This window comes from Chiroxiphia lanceolata, chromosome 1 (genome assembly GCF_009829145.1).
Source record: "Chiroxiphia lanceolata isolate bChiLan1 chromosome 1, bChiLan1.pri, whole genome shotgun sequence".
NCBI classification, from domain to species: Eukaryota; Metazoa; Chordata; class Aves; order Passeriformes; family Pipridae; genus Chiroxiphia; species Chiroxiphia lanceolata.
Window position 1 is genome coordinate 72,331,950 of NC_045637.1, and position 9,308 is coordinate 72,341,257.

The 9,308-nt window shown below is 37.2% G+C and overlaps 1 long non-coding RNA gene across 2 annotated transcripts; it reads right to left on the reverse strand.

Moving 5' to 3' along the window:
• Nucleotides 1-2,714: 2,714 nt before the first annotated feature.
• LOC116792542 lies at nucleotides 2,715-9,066 on the reverse strand. 2 transcript variants are annotated; one of them, XR_004359169.1, is made up of 3 exons: nucleotides 8,970-9,066; nucleotides 4,822-4,981; nucleotides 2,715-2,806 (listed from the first exon to the last, which is right to left on the reverse strand). It is a non-coding gene; the product is annotated as an uncharacterized LOC116792542 (long non-coding RNA). The 2 variants fall into 2 exon arrangements; XR_004359168.1 differs by lacking the exon at nucleotides 8,970-9,066 and adding an exon at nucleotides 6,089-6,166.
• Nucleotides 9,067-9,308: the final 242 nt, after the last annotated feature.

Genomic DNA, 9,308 nt, shown 5'->3' on the forward strand with positions numbered 1-9,308 from the left:
ATTTAAATAATTCAGGTACTGCTGACTGTGACCAAAATTCATAGCCATCTGTCAGTAAGTAGATTTAATTTAGTTAAACACAGTAATCCCTTCCTACTAGACAGCTGGCCACATAAACCATGCCACTAGTCGGAAAATCTCAGCAAAAAGACCAGTAAGTGAATGAACATGGAGTTTTATCCCTATCCAGAAACAATTAAGAATACATATATTTCAATTTTTATGTATATATATCTACAATATATATGTAATTAATATATATGTATACTGAACAAAATATTTTCTCATATTTTAGGAGCGTATACTTCATGGAAATTATAGTTTAATAATTATGACCTAGTTTTTTATTATACCAATATCTCAAAATGCAGACATCACACATAGCTAGATTAATAAAAATCTCAACCCCCTACATTTCCCAATTACCAAAATTACCAAAACTTTTGTATTTTCCATTCAAAACCAAGTTCTTTGAATAGCACAAATGATGGAGAGGAATTTGTCAGTTACAAGGACCCGATCAAAGCTATGTATGTTAAAAGCTATGTAAGTTTGATTGGATGCATACAACACAAATATTGACTAAATAACACCACATATTTATTCTAACAACCTTTCAAGATATCTTTTAAATTTACATGAAGTTTGTTATCGCTCTTGTGCATTAATATCTCAGATCTGCAGAAGCAGAGCAATCCGTAGTCAATGGATAAAACAAGGTACTTTACTGAATGCATTCAAGTTACAACAGAGAGCAGAAAATCTCTTTTTGCTGATAGTTGAGGAGAAGAGAGACTCAAGTTACTACTGTAAATTACCATAATCACCCAAACAACCTCTTCTCTTTAGCAGTATCAGCTTCATATTTGAACTTAGGGATTTGGTAAATGTCCTTCCTCTAGCAAAGAACCCCGAAGTTCGTAGAATCATAGAATCACAGAACCATTTGGGTTGGAAGAGACCTTAAAGATCATCTAGTTCCAAATCCCCTGGCATGGGCAGGGACACCTTTAACTAGATCAGGTTGCTCAATGCCCTGATCAATCTGTCACTGAATGCTTCCAAGAACATTTCCAGTGATGGGGCAAAGCTTTTCGTGGCAGATTAAAAATTCTTGTCATTTTATGTTTTCACACATAACCTGATGAATTCCATTACTCATACCATTTGCTTTGGAGTAATCCATAAAGTATTCAAAGAAGACAATGGTGTAAGTCTTATGCTTCATCAGGTACAGTTAAAGGATGACATAGACAGATCAACCTGACTGACTTGTAAATGCAAGTAACAAATTAGGGAGGAAAAGAGCACACCAAAATGGAAATTCTTACTCCCTTCGACTTCTCAATTTATTGTCAATAAGCATCTGTGGTTGACCCTGGTTTTTACAAGGAAATAGGTCCTGAACTGAATGGCAGCATCAAACAAAAGCATGTAAAGATCATTGTCATTAGGAGGTGTTTTAAGGTGAAAAAAATTTAAGGTAGTAATGCTGACAGCTAGCTAACAAATTATTGCATATATGTAGGTGAATGCACATACATAGCATGTGAATGAAAGAAAAGTGACATGATTCCAGTCTACCAGTTGATTAAGAGGTGAGAACTGCCAACCAGGAGTCTGGTCACACATTGTGCTTCTACACAGGGACTGTTTCAATCAGGAAACTGAGGATTTGATTCTGGAAAGAAGAGCAGGTGTGAAAAAGAAGGGTTCCCAAAAAGAGGAAGCAGTCTTGGAAAGATGAAGGTGCTGGATCCTGGAGTTCAGATTATTGGGTGGAAACCCATGCCAATTGAGCACTCAGAGACCTTGCCCACTAACACCCAAAACTGGTGACTGAGCAGTGGATAGCATGAAGTTGTATGACTTTCTGCCCATCCTTCCTGGATTGACCTCCCTGCAAGGAAGGAAACTTGAGACCTCAGAATAAAGCCCAGGGTAAAGCAAGGGAATCAGTGTGTGGGACAAACAAGTAGGGTAAAAGATTTAGTCCTGCTGGTTCATAAATAAATGGCAGCATCTAGATCCATTATGGTTTGCAATTTGCTTTGTTTCACATGCAACAGAAGAAAAATAATTTCTATAATTTATTTCTAGAAATGGTTTTTTATTATCCCAAGATGGCATAATTTTTTTTGGTTTAGGGTGGAAAAAATAAATTGCAGACATAACTTAGAAAATGTGATGCTTTGAGACAGACCCTCTCCTTCCTCACTCCTAAATGGCAAATTAAATTAACAGGAAAAGACCTTGGAATAGAAGTGCAGAAGGTTTAAATAACCCTTGTAGTGAGCTACTTTTTTTTAATTGCTGTTACACATCTTTTTACTTAATGGGAAATTGTTTGGGCTGGCTGTGTTTCAATTGCTTTGGGGAATAAGATGGATTACTCAGCAGAAAAAAATAATCAAGTAGTGCACCACAATGTGACTTGTTAGCAACGAAAACTTACATTGGAGCAACCCCAGGAGCCCCTATGACCTAGAATAGGTCTCTGAGCAGGGTATATACTGCCTGCATGTAGCCACCTAACTTAGGGCTCTGAACCATCTGTAAGAGACACCTGTTCTCTCCATTTGCTCTACAGGTAATTAATAACACCAGCATTAGATACCTAATAAACCTGACACAGATAGCTTGGAAAACTCTGTGGTTCCTTCCTGTCTCTTAGAAACAGTAAGATATGGCTTGCTTTTCCTCACAGACTTACTGCTGTACACAGTGATTGAAGTCCAAACCACAGGTACTCCAGCAGAGCAAAGAAGGGAGCATCTCTCTTCTCCATTCTGACTGCCATGCATATCTGCCAGTTAAAGAACCAACCCCACCCACAGAAAAAGTACATTAAAGGATTTTTTTAGACATCTTGGCCCATCTGTGCTGATTTTTGAGTTTGTAACATCAGCAGCATATCCCATATAAATATTTTGGCTATAGAAATATACCAAGTGGATACACTTTGTAACTTTACACCTCCTAACACAGGGTATAAAATTAAGATGTAAAAGTGCAACTGCTGTGTGAACAAAACCAGCGAAATTAAATAAGTAAAGAAACCACATTCTTCTCTGCATTTATCTCTCTCAAGAGGAGAGAACGTGCTCTGAATTACTTCATGAGGATACACAATCTTGACAGTCTAGTTTTGTCAAGGATAATTCTTTTTGCTGTTGAAATAATGTGAATTCTTTCATGGATAAGTAGAAAAACAATGGTTCCTTTGTAAATTATTTTGATCATGCTTTTCATTCAATTAATTCCCCGTGTCTTGCAAACATAAGAAGGCAATTGTTACATGACTCGTAGCTTGAGAGGCAAAAATTGCTGTGTCCTTCTGCCAGCTATCTGAGTAGCTCAGGGCAGTCTTACACACATCAACAAATAGCTGTAAATGTACTCCCCTGCCCACACTCTGTAAAACTAGGCCATAGACTTTTGGAGCCAAGAAAGGTGATTATGGTTTAGAAACACTGCATTTAGAGTATAGAGAGCAGAGGAGATTCAGTGCTTCATGGAAATTTCACTAGGATAAGAGTATCACATCATAAAATCCTAGATAACCTTTTGGAGTTTGCTGAATCTTCTCTCAACACACTATTGGGCAGACCTGACTCTTTGCTGGGTACATTGCTGAAGCCCTTCCAGTGGGAGCAACATGGACAAGAAAACTAGCCAGTTCTCACGCAGAGCCTGGCAATTCCTGAAGTGATTATATGGTGTAAGAAGGGACTGGAACAGTATAAGTTTCTCAAAGTCCTGTTAAAGCATCATAGCAATAAAAAATTTTTAAAAAAGGGGGTGAGGGGGAAGATAAAAATGTACTTTTATTTAGCATGCAGACATATCTGAGACCACTGCCTCCCTGCTGTACTACAGTAATACTCTCACTCAGGCAGTGTGGTTTGGTTTAACACAGGCAATGCATATCACTTCCAGATAAGTCTGCTTGATCTTTTCTCTAAAGTAGCAAGGGTAAGATCATAGGACATAAACAGAGTATCAGTGTGTTCAGCCTTCAGTGTAAGACAGAAAATATTTTTTGCTGATGACAGAATTCCAGCTAGGTCCCCATGTTTTTGCTTAGGTTTTCTTTAGAAGCAAAGAAGACTGTCAAAATATTTATTAAATATCCTCAACAAACCCACAATATTTTAGTGCTTTTAAAAGCTATTCACTTGTTCCTGAAATAAAGCAGTAATTCCTGTCAGCCTTTTATCTTAAGCTCTTTCAGCTCTCGGTATGTAAAACTAGTCATAGACTTGGAACACAAATTTCTATGTCTATACAAGCTCTTTTTATAAAATGCAGATAAGTATTGTTGCAGCTGTATGCCTACACTTGTTTAAAAAAAATCTTCAAACTGCATTAGCATTCACTAGTCAACTCACATTTTAATGTAAATATACATGAGACTGTGTGTATACTTTTAAAAAAGATTACTTATAATGTTGGTACTGAAATAGACATGGAAAAATATATTAGACTGATGAGACAGTAAATTGAGAGTCTTAAATGTGTTTTTCATTTAGCAGTAGAGATGGAAAAATTAATATTCTAAACATTATTACAGGCATATTTTATAACAGATATGAATAAATTACCTCGTAGCATTGCCTACTAAGAATGAGTAGTCTTATACAAAACTAAAACAAAATCCTCCCCTCCATTTTGATTAACCTAAGAAACACGAAAACATTTATGTAGCTGCACCGATCTTGAACAGAACTTGCCTGAGTTGGAGCTTTAACAAATTTAAATTTCAAAACACAATGCTCAACTTTTAACAAATAAAAAAATATTCAGAATGACATTACTTACCAAAAGCTTGATGAGTAAGTCATGCCTACTTCTACTCTGGCCTTTAGAGCAATGTCCAGTCTTGAGAAACAACAGAGGGAGAGGTAGGTCACACATTTTTTAGGCTTTCTGAAGCCATTCATGAAAGTTTCATATCACTGGACATTGCTGTTTCTTGAAGCTGTAAAACAGAAAGTAAATCAATGTGATTGAAAATTTCCCTGCAGGAAAGAGGATGCCTACTAAGCAAAGAGCTTGGTAGTTTCAAAGTGATCATGAAGAGTAGGCGTCAGAGTGAAAGGTCCTCAGGCCTTGCTCCTCTAGCACAGCATTGCCAATGCTTCTTCCTCATGCTAGGTTAGAAATGCATAATACATGATTCTCTTACTCCTAGCATTGAACTTATTATGCTGCTAGGCAGACCTATCTTTTTTTTTTTTTTGGAAATGAGTCATCATGAATGTATTCTTCACTTTTATACATTCATCAAGGCAGAGGTTATTTGCTAAAAAATTTCAAAACCCTTAAAAAAAATAAACTAAAAAAAACCCCTCCTACTCCTTCACAATGGAATGCAATGACTGTACGGTGTGCAGCTTTGAGCCAAATCAAGGAGCAGGTCAAGCAATCAATTTTTCAGTAAAAATCCCCATTCACAGCACTAAGGATTTCTATAGGGAAAAAAAATCAATTCTTAACTATTGCCCCAGATTCTACTGAGTAACGTGTGCTGGCTACTGTAAGATGAGGCACTATTGTTAAAAAAATGTGGCTATTGCTTTCACAAGTTTGAAAATCCCCTGAGAGGAGAAGTTAGATAAAGGCCACAAAGGGCAGAGAGGTAGAAAAATAAAAATAAAATAAAGAAAACAAAAGAAAATAAAGAAAAGAAACAAAACATGCTTTTAGAACTTCACCACTGGCAGGCATTTGACTGGTATAAATTTACAAAACTCCACTTGTGATGCTGGACCTGACATCAGCTGAGAATCAAAGTTGTGAAAAGGAGAGATTTTTCCCATATTATGACTACTGAAATAGTATTCCCACTGTGTCTATCTGGTTTTGTGACACTATAATGTCCATGTCATGTCCATGCTGTAGCATAAAAATTAAATGGCTTTTTAGCTACAAAATTAATTGGACTTTTATCCCACATAGTATATCCTCATTAATACTAAATAGACTAATTTTGATAAAAACCTTACCATAAATAATATAGAGATTAATAATTTAAGATCTACAAAAGTATTTCCATTTTTCATAAAATCTTATACATAAAGCTTACCTAATCACCATTTGGATTACCCAGAAAATTCCAGGCACGGTTACCCAGGGTTTGCAGTGCCCTTGTTTTGCACATTGAAAGCTCCTGTTACACTAATTTAGTTCCTAGGAGTGTGACCAACTCTGCCTGGTGCAGCCTTGCACCTGAAGATTACATAAGCATTGAGAGAGAGGTTCCCAGTGTAGGAACTGATTCAACGATAGATTCATTGTCGTTAGTAAATGCTTCATCTCCAAGTCCCAATACAGGTTTCAATCCTGAATCTAGACCATGTCTAACTGTATCAGTGACTTTATGCACAGGAAAAGACTTTTTTACATGAATGTCAGATATTCTCTGACACTGATATCTTACTGCTTATTTGGAAATGCCTAAGAGAAATTATTTTAGTTATTGGTTTGTATTGTCTATCTGTTTATTCCTCATTCTGTGAAAAACTAATGGCTATTAATTTTTCTTCCAGTCATCATCCATCTTCACTATTTAGAACATAAACTGAAAGCTGAGGAGGTAATGGGGAGGGATCTAGGCATGTCATGTTGTCATTCTCCTCTCTAAGCATCCTCTTCTGTCTGCTGTCATAGGGTGCAGGGTTCTGTGTAGCTTTGGTCTACCTAGTTTGGCCTTAAACTGAAAGAGGATGGGTTTAGATGAGACATTAGAAAGAAATTCTATACTGTGATGGTAGTGAGGCACTGGAACTGGTTGCCCAGAGAAGCTATGGATGTCTCATTCCTGGAAATGTTCAAGGCCAGGTTGGATGGGGTTTTGAGCAACCTGGTCCAGTGGAAGTTATCCCTGCCCACTGCAGGGGAGTTGGAGCTATATGATCTTTAAGATCACTTCCAACCCAAATGATTCTATGATTTTATGACGCTAGTACAAAGCTGCATGTCTAAAAAACACAAAATAAATATTGTCCTTGCATTCAAAGAAAGAACTGAAGGGGAAAAAAAGGATTTGGAAAATGAGGATCTGGGACTTTGTGCTACCTGGATTGAAAGCAAAACAAACCTGATGGAAATCAGAAATGAATTTTCCTCCCAGTGGTATATATGACATAGAGTTATTAGTTATAACAACATAGTTTTCCAGAAGTACATTCACACAAAACCAGCAGGACTGGAGCTCAAGATAACACATGCACAAAATCCATTAGTAATTTGTAAGAGCTGAACCATGCTGACAGACTAATTTTTCTAAACAACAGTTCTGGGCTGAGCTGTACAGCATTTGCCACAGCATTTCACTGTGCAGCACTGGCAGGCTTGGCACCACCTGCAACAAGCACCTCCAGAAATGTCAGTAAATAACACCCTTTTTTCTGCTGCTGCTGACAGAGTGCCCAAAGAGCTCAGATGGGAACAGGTCCTATGTGTATTACATAGTCATACATCAACATTTGGTCCTATGTGTATTACATAGTCATACATCAACATTTGACATGTCAAAGGGTAAGGGAGGTGATGACTAGTGTCTTCCTATACATACTCAAGCACTACCTCTCTCTTTCCTTCTCTCTGGAGGGAATAATGCTCTCCACCTCGTGGCTCTGCCCCCACTGCCAGGAACAACTAAGGTTGGAGACAGGTGTCCTCCTCATCCTATAGCCGGGCCAGCAGTGCTGTCCTCCCTGCTCCACAACCTGCTAGAGCAGGGGATAACAGCAAGGCTGAGAGGCCAATGAATCAAAAATAATTTTAATGTTTTTGACAGAAACACAACATAATTTTCTGACAAAAAACCTCATATACTCTAGCCAGTTGAAATATACTAGTAATATCTCTGTAGGTGTGCATTACATAAAAAGCATAGATTTCTTGTAGACATATGACAAGCAGTTTAGCTGAACTACACTGGTCACTGGTAATGAGCGTGAAGGAAGATCCCCGGATCCCAAAAAACAACGGAAATTGACATAATGGCCAACGGTTTCAAAATCAAGGCACAAGTCAAACTGTGGTAAGAGATTTTGATTTCTTGATGTGCCAAGCATGTCTGAAAATCAAGCTCCTTCACAGTATTTCAAGCTGGGCAATAAGAATCAGAGGGCCCTAAAGTCAACCTAACTACAATTCATGTTAAATTCCACCTTTTTAGCCTAGCTGCTACCTAATTCATACAACTGCCACTAGCAGTACATTCACTGAGAGACAAGAAAAAGAAATTTAAAATACAGCAGTATCGTCTTTCTGCTTTGCTTTATTAGCCTCATAAAGTAATACTAATTTTTTATTATTCCCATATAAAAATCCAAAGGCTTTCTGTTACAAAGGGAACCTGCTTTTCAAATCATAGATTATACTCCAATTAATATAGAATTACTGTGCTCCGATAAAATACGTGATGTGCAATATGTAATAAAAGAGGATTATTTCAAAGATAGTAGTAATAACCATACAATATGTCACAGTATTTTTCATTATTCTAAAAGAGTTGTTTTAGCTAGTTTTTCAATAGGTAAAGTAAATCTTCTGAGACAGGCAACTAGAATGTGACTGCAGTTACACTGTTCTTGTTTGTGCAGGCACATTAATTCATTATTACAGAGTTGTTAGTGACCAATAAGTTTGTAATACTACCCTTCTCCTTCCAATAAAAGAGAATTGGAACATTTTGTTTAAGCACCCTATATACCCAAATAATTATTCAAATATTGTGCCAAGACGTAGGCCTCAGATACAGAGCTTAAGAAAGAAACAATGTTTTAAAGGTAAAAAACTTCTAAAATTTTCTGTAACTGTAATATCATTGTAGCTAAATCTTCAGTGAATTATGCAACTGCAGTGTAACACAAATAACACAAACAGTAAAATAAAGATTTCATCTTGGACTTCATGACAGAAAAAAAAAAAAAGAAATAGAGAAAAAAAGTGCTCACCTGCTTTACAAAGGAATATCCAAATCCTTAATAGTATTTCTATCAAATCTTTGAGCTTTTTTCACAGAATCACAGAATCAACTGGGTTGGAAAAGATCTCTGACATCATCAAGTCCAACCTTTGACCTAACTCCACCCTGCCTAATAGACCATAGCGGTAAGTGACTCTACCACCTCCCTGGGCAATCCATTCCAATGCCCAATCATCCTTTCTTTGAAGAACTTCTTCCTATTGTCCAACCTAAACCTCTCCTGGCACATCTTAAGACTGTGCCCTCTTGTCCTATTGCTAGCTGCTGTGGAGAAGAGACTGACGCCTACCTGGCTACAACCTCCTGT